Source organism: Pinus tabuliformis, chromosome 3_1 (genome assembly GCF_031772625.1).
Source record: "Pinus tabuliformis cultivar Carrire ecotype Pingquan chromosome 3_1, CPIR1, whole genome shotgun sequence".
NCBI classification, from domain to species: domain Eukaryota; kingdom Viridiplantae; phylum Streptophyta; class Pinopsida; order Pinales; family Pinaceae; genus Pinus; species Pinus tabuliformis.
In genome coordinates, this window is record NC_142301.1 from 478,816,016 (window position 1) to 478,824,763 (window position 8,748).

Here is an 8,748-nt window from a genome sequence, read left to right on the forward strand (position 1 = left end):
CACATTGAAGTAGCACAGCCCATGTACATTGTTGAGGTACAACACTTCCAAACATCTCCTCTTGAGATCAATGGTATTCACCATAGTCGAGGAAGAGTATTGCAAAAAGAGATTCTCTTGATATCATTGAAGGACTACATCCAAAAGAAGAAGATTCGAAAGAGAAGATCAAAGAATCACGGGTTGCACTTGATGAAGCGAAAACATCAAAATCAGAGATCGAGAGAGCTCTCTCATGCTTACCATCAAATCCTCCATGTATTCAAGAGAACAATCAGCAAAAATAGGTATGTTTGAAGGTCATGGCAGAAGAAGACATGAAGAATGATCCAAATCAGGAAAAGGACCGTGGACATCACAACTCTATTGAAATATGGTTTCAGAAAGTTACTAAGATGCAACATCACTCTCTTCCTCAACTATGCTTGATCCTTTCAAGGTCAAATCATTTGGTCTTTGAAATCAAGATACATGTCAAAGCATACATTTCAAGCCTACACATCATTTTGTTTGTCATCTCGATATGCACGTGGCTCCATTTGAAGTATCCTTATACTTCAATGTGATTTTGTTTTTCAAGTAGGGTAGGGTAAAAAACAAAAAACAAAATGAAAAATAAGAGAAAAAAGAATCTTAGGTGAAAACATCCTTGGAGGTGCCTCAGATTGGCTCATTGATTGAAAACCTCTGTGAGGCGTCAATGGGTTGAAAAAAAAGAGAAAAAGGAAGAAAATCCTAGGTAAAAACCTCCTTTGAGGCACCTAGGCAAACCTACTAGTTGAAAACCTCATTGAGGCATCTAGTAGGCCTAGAATAAAAAAAAGAGAGAAAAAATAAAAGAATCCTTGTTCCATGCATGCATGTACTCTCCAACATCTGCAAGTTGGTACCAAAACGGAAAATTGGTCAAGCCTAGTCAAAAGAAGTCAAATTTTGACTTTCTCCTACTTCGCTCAAATGGTCCAACAAGGCCAAGGCCATGTCAATCCATCACCCTCATCTATTTTCACAATCCATCCATCATTCTCAAGCTTCTACAACTCATTTTCCTATTGTCCTAAAAAACTACAGGATGCTTTGTTTTACTACAAGATACAAAAATACAGAGAGAAGAAATTCATTTTTTCCATAACTTGAAAACCATCCATCTGTTTGCCAAGATATTTCAGGGGGAGATGCATATGGATGATGGTAACATGATCAAACAATTTTAGTAAATTCCATTGCACAGTTTCCAAGAAGTTGGACTGCATCACCTTCAACCATTTTTTCATTTTCTCAATATCCATGCATCCATTTAAAAATTTGTTTCATGGTGATATGCATATTGATGATGGTAACATGCCCAAACAATTTCAACAAATTCTATTGCACGGTTTCCAAGAAATTGACCTGCATCACCATCAACCATTTTTAGTTTTTCTCGAGTTCCATGCATCCATTGAGCTAAATTTTTCTATGGGGATGTGCATAATGATGATGGAAACATGCTCAAAACGTTTCAGCTCAATATAGTCTACCGTTTGGGAGATATGGACAAAAGAAGTCGTTGTCCTGTAAATCTACACGATACATAACAACACCTACAGGATTGGCAATGAGTAGTTTTAAAGGAGATCAAAAGGTCAAAGAATCTCCTGCAGAGCTTAGAAGCAACACCAGGATCATCAGCATCACCAATGTGGTATCTTTATGCCACCCCAACTTGACTTACATGTGGCTTCAACTTCAGCTCAAGGAAATATTAAGAAGCTTCTTGTTTTCTAGTTAATCTTATTATTTTGCATTAAGTGCCTAGTAATCATTGTGATCTAAATGGAGAAAGTGCGAATTCTATGAAGAGGATGTGATAGAATTTATTGCCATTAATTTTGATGTTATAAGTTACAAAATAATTATGGATTTAATTTATATTTCTCCATGATTATATAGAGATAATACAAACCTAAAATTCACAACCATCTAAGATGAGAGGGCAATTAGAATACTAACAAGGAGTTTCTCCTTATCACATTTCCAAGGGTTTCCTAATTTTCAATTCTTGTCAAATATGTGATAAGCTTTCCACTCTCAAATTACCCTTTTCACAATTCTATAGCACCACTTAAGATTTTGGTGGAGGTTAATCCCAAGATGTTTACATGAAGTCATTTTCTCCAAGTTGTTGTTGTCAATCACAAAATTATTGTAAGTGAGATTTTTGCATTTATGTTATGGAACTAGCTCACATAGCAGAAGAAGAGATAAATCAATGACTAAAAAATTATCCTCTTCAAGGGAGAAAGCTCCTTTACATTACATAAATGAACAATTATTAGATGATACAAATGATAACATCTCCTTAGTATATATAGAAGTCTAATGGGTCACAATATAATTAGAGCCTACATAACAATAATAATGTAAGGGCACGACAATAACAATAGTGGGCTTCTATGGGGCACAAAAATAACATGGGGGATACATGGGCATAACAATAAAAATATTGGGCTACACTAATAGCAACAAGAATGGGGACAAATTAGTATTATATCGACCTAACATGCCTCTCACTTTCAAAAAAAGTGGTGTCCTCAATGCTTGAGTAGTGGATGTTTCTCTATAAAATTCTCATCCTCCCATGTAGAATTTTTAGTGGGTAAGTTCTTCTGCTTAATAATGTACTATGAAATTAATCGATTCCATAGTTTTTAGGTTCTTGTTTCCGTGTTTGTTTTAAGCCCAAAAATATTTTTTCTTCTTCGTTAATTTATGGCAAAACTATTGAACTGGGAGCTTGTCATCGATAACCCTATTTAGAATGAAACATGGAAAACTAGGTGTACTCAGGAAGATGCAAGAAGCTCCAATTTGTATGTCCTATTACCAATCTTTTACAAAACCCTATACGGACCATAGTACTTGGGTAATATTTTATTATCCTTCTTACCTTCCTTGAGGGATATTTGTTTGTATGGTTGTAGCCATAAAAATACCCATTCACCTACATCAAAACTTCTTTCACATTGATGTTGATTTTCCTATCGTTTCGTTCAATTATGCGCAAGAGTGAGGTTATCCTTTAAGGTTTGGAGAGCTTGTTTTTGATGCTCGATGTGATATTCAACTACTTGAAGCTTAGAACTTTCTCTTAAAGATGATGTGAAGGATGGTGGATGATATCCATAAAGTGCCATAAATGGGGTAATTTTTTTTGCAGTATGGATGGAAGTGTTATACCACCATTTAGCTAGAGGTAACCAATTGATCCATTGTGTCTGTTTATCAGATAAAAATCAATGAAGATATCCTTCCAAACATTTTTTTGCTATCTCAGTTTCCCTGTTAGATTGAGAATGATAAGATGAGATATGAGCTAATTGAGTACCAAGATAAGAAAATAATTTCATCCAAAAAATTCTAGTGAAAATGGGATATCTATCATTTACAATAATATTTTGGTTTCCATAAATCTTTTGAATTTTTTCCATAAATTCAGTAGCAACTGCATTGGCTTTAAATTGATGAGATAATGTAAAAAAGTGTGGATAATCGGTAAGTCTATCAACTACCACCATGATGCCACTCTTTCCTTCAGACTTGGGTAAACCTGTGATAAAATACATTGAGACCTCGTTCGAACACTAAATTGGAATCACTAAAGGATGTAATAGACACAAGGTCTTAATTGTCTCAAATTTACTCTGTTGGAAAACCAAACATTCTACAACAAACTTTTGAATATCATATTTAAAGGCATCCCAAAAAAAATCTTCTTAACCATGTGGTAAGTTTTTAAAAATCATGTGTGCTCCACTAAGGGGGAGTTGTGTAATTCTAAAAGAATATTTTTCTTGAGTTCAGAATTATTACAAAGATATAAGCGATCTTTGAACCATAATGAATCATTTTTCCAACTAAATGTATCATATTTACTAGGATCTTGCTACAAATTTTGAATGAGTGTCTACACCTCTTTGTCATTCTTCCATTCATCCCCTTGCTTCAGTTATCCAATCACGTTGGATAATAGAAATGGCACAAAGAAATGCTCCCAAATCCTCATACTTTCTTGAGAGTGCATCTGCAACAACATTTTCCTTCCCTTTTTTGTAGATGATTTCAAATAAATTACCCAACCTCTTTGTGACCCATTTTTGCTATTTTTTTGAAGTTAATCCCTATTTGAAAAAGTATTTAATACTATGATGACCTATGTTTACCTTAAAGTGTCTTCCCATTAGGTAAGGTCACCATCTATTTAGTGCATGTAATATTTCCAACATTTCATTATCATAAATACGTTTGTGTAAATACTTTCCCTTGATTGTATGACTATCAAATGCTATAGGTCTTCCTTCTTGCATTAAAACAACGCCAATTCCATTTTTTGAGGCATCATATTCCACAATAAATGCTTTTCTAAAGTCTGGCATAACTAAGACCAGTGCTTGGAAAATTTCCTCTTTATGATGTTCAAAGACCTTAGTTGCTTCTCTATTTCGAGAAAATGAATCTTTCTTTAGTAATATTGTTAGAGGTGTTGTTATTCTCCCATAATTCTTAACAAACTTGCGATAATACCCTGTCAACCTGAGAAATCCTCAAATATGCTTTATGGCTGTCGTGATTTTCCATTCTTTAATGGATTTAGTTTTGTTAGGGTCTACCTTAAAACCCTCATGATATACAGTATGACTCAAATATTTGACCTCATGTACTCCAAAGAAACATTTGGCAATTTTTGCATATAGTTGTTTATCCTCGAAAAGTGTGCATACTTGGTAAGTCTATCAATTACCACCATGATGCCACTATTTCTTTTATACATGGGTAAAACTATGATAAAATACATTGAGACCTCCTCCCAATGCTAAATTGGAATGGCTAAAGGTTGTAACAGCCCCAAGGTATTAATTGTCTCAAACTTATTTTGTTGGAAAACCAAACATTTTTCCACAAACTTCTGAATATTAGATTTAAAGCCATCGCAAAAAAATTCCTTCTTGACCATGTGGTAAGCTTTCAAAAATCCTCAGTTCTCTCCTAATGGGGAGGTGTGCAATTCCAAAAGAATTTTTTTCTTGATTTGGAAATTATTACAAATATATAAGCGATCTTTGTACCATAATGAATCATTTTTCCTACTATATGTATCATATTTACTAGGATCTTGCTACAAATTTTGAATGAGTGTCAGCACCACTTTGTCATTCTTCAATTCATCCCTTGCTTTAGTTATCCAATTAGGTTGTATAATAGAAATGGCACAAAGAAATTCTTCCACATTTTCATCCTTTCCCTGAGAGTGCATTTGCAACAACATTTTTCTTCCCTTTTTTCTAAATGATTTCAAATTCATAACCCAACATCTTTGTGACCCATTTTTGATTCCTTTTGAAGTTAATATCCATTCTTAAGACTATCATGATCTGTTTTTACCTTAAAGTTCCTTCCCATTAGGCAAGGTCACCATTGATTTAGTTCATGTAATATTTCCAACATTTACTTATCATACATTGGTTTGTGTAAATAATTCCCCTTGATTGGACGACTACGAAAAAAAATGGGTCTTCCTTCTTGCATTAAAACAACACTGAATCCATTTCTTGAGGCATCACATTGCACAATAAAGGATTTTGTGAAGTTTGGCATAGCTAAGACCAGTGCTTGGGACATTTCCTCTTTAAGATGTTCAAAGACCTTAGTTGCTTCTAGAGTCCAAGAATGCATCTTTCTTCATTAATATTGTTAGAGGTGTTTATATTCTCCAATAATTCTTAAAAAACTTGTGATAATACCTTGTCAACCCAAGAAATCCTAAGAGAAGCTTTATGGTTGTGGGGATTTTTCATTGTTTAATGGATTTAATTTTGGTGTAATATGATCCATATTATCCATAGTATTATATTCATCATGTCGACGTTTCAAACCCCAAAGGGGGTCCATCATCAGGACCAAAAATGGTAGATTATGAATGATTTTTCTTTGAGAGAAGAATCCTCCGAACAACATATATATAAACCTAATTAATCCTAAATAGTGAAAGCAATTGCAGGTCGGCAATTCTTCTTTCAATTTGTATCCTTGAGATTTCAGGAAGACAAATCTCATTCCATGTATCCTCTATGTACAGGGAAGTAATGTTAGACTTTAAGCTTTTGTGGTTGTTTTTTGGTGTACTATGATCTAGATTATCCACAGTATTATATTCATCATATCGATGTGAAACCCTAGGATCCAAAGCGTTGATACCAAATGTTATGGAACCAACTCACAAAGCAGGAGAAAATATAGATCAACAGTTAAAAAATTATCCTTTTCGAGGGGGGAAACATCTTTTATATTACATAAATGAATCATTATTGGATGATACAGTTGATAAGACTTCCTTGGTATATATAGGAGTGTAAGAGGTCACAATATAGTCAGAGCCTAAATAACAATAATAATGTATGGGCACAACAATAAAATAGTGGGGGATAAATGAGCACAAAATAAAAATACAGGGCTACACTAACAATAACAATAAGGGAGATGCTCTAGTATTATAGGGACCTAAGAATTTAATTATCATAATCTTTGTTTTATTACTATTAAACTTTATTCTCATAAAAGAGTATAAGTCCTTGATTATTTTCAATTTCTTATCTATATCCTAGGGACTCTTCACCATAATAAATTTTCAAATTAAACTACAAGTATGATGACTAAACTAATAAGACTTTAGTAATAACAATGTAATTCTTCCTAAAAATTGTCCAAATTATCAATGTATATGCCAGAATGTGTAGGAGGAAAGGGAAAAAATTTCTTGATTCCTATATTATAATAAATTTCTTTAAACCAACCTTTGGTATTCCTAAACATGGAAATAAAATTCATGTACAACCTTACCACAAGTTCTCTCAACTCAAACAAAAATTCCAATTATTCTAACATATTCCAAAGATTAGTTATGACCACACTGTGAAAATCTCCTCTAAAGTTGACAAAAGAACACGAGATATCGATTGTATTATTGTAAGACTCCTCCATAATGATTCTAGCCATAGAAATTTGATCCAAAATTAAATGATTACTCCTAATTTAGTCTTGTGTTTTAACTCTTTTTCCATGATTTTGTACCCATAATGGTAAGATTTTTCTCAAAATGATTCCATATATCCTAGATTTAATAAAAATAAATCATAATAATCTTATAATTTGAAGAATTATTTTCCTCCATACTTTTAATTATAGAATGCACAAATACGTCCTCCATATATGAAAATGGAAGAGACCTAGTGTTGGCTAAAGAAAACAATGACAATTGAAAAAATCACAATACCTACACGAGATTCCAACTAATAACAATTGGGTCATTGGAAAAGGAGGTGTCAAAAAATACCAACACTAACACCCTTGCTTAAGTGAAAAATAGGGATAATCATAAGGAAAAATTATGTCTCGCAAACAAGAATCACTAAGGTACCCAAGTACAAATTCTCATAACTATAGAAAAGGATAAAAACCAATATAAAAGTAACTCCTTTCCAAAAGAGAGAAAAATGTTAGTTCTAAATAAAATAGAATTGAAGATAAAATTTGTAGATCACTTGTACTCGATACAATTTCTCACACCAATGTGTCCCTTGTATATATTGTGTAATGTTAGATTCTATAATTAACAATGTGTTATTAAATAAGAAACACATAGATGCATTGTTTATGTCTAGTCTGAACTATGAATTGCGAAAGGTCTAAAAGAAAACAATAGTGGAAATATTTTTGCTCTATTTGCAACACACCCTCCTAAACCCATAACCCATACAAATTTATAAGGAGGTAGTTTCTATGTAGATCCATCTCCCATAATACAGTTATGGGAACGAGACCTAAAATTTTGACTTTTCCTAATCATGAGAGAACTAAAATTAGACAACATTGTCATATCTATCTCATCGAGATGATTCCAACAATATAAAATTTGCCTTAATCCAGGTTACATATTGAGAATTATACATTTTTAAAGATAAGCTTTTCTCACCTTCCCCATCACCTTTGACTCCATGCGACAACCATCCAAAGGCCCATGTAGCAGGTGTCCTTAGGCACCACCACTATGGACATGCCATCTTTGAATTTGCTTAGAGAAAAGTCAGGAGTCGACACTTCTTACCATCATGCCCTTCCCTTTTCCACTTTCAGGCCTAACCCAGACCTCCGATCTAAGTCAGGGTCAGCCTTCCACCTTGGCACAATAAAATTTTCGGTCGGGATCAATTCTCACCCCCGACCATCTGACGTCTTGACATGCCTAAACGTCGACTCCTGGTAATTGCACAGTCAGACTAACCCAAGTTTAATAGAGGCCCGCTAAGATTCAACTCCCGATGACCAACACATCAGTCCAAAAAATTGAATTCCAATCCATTTTCAACATTTTTTAAATTTTCATAAGCCACGTTCCTTCACGATTTTTATGGGTTGCCTTAAGTAATTTCAGGCATTGATATCAATAATATTTGGCCACCGAAATCTAGAGAAAATATTAAGAACAACTTGATAAACATTCCCTCAAGGAATTTCACTTGAAATAGAATTACTTCTAAGAGAATTTCTTCCTATGACTACAAAGAGAATAACAACTCTTCAACAACAAGAAACTTACTTCCATGACTCTGTCAACCCCACCAATTAAACCATAATGAACATGGATTGAACATCAATGTGCATATAGTCATGTTCAAGTAAAAAGGATGCACTTATGAGAGTTATAAAAAACAA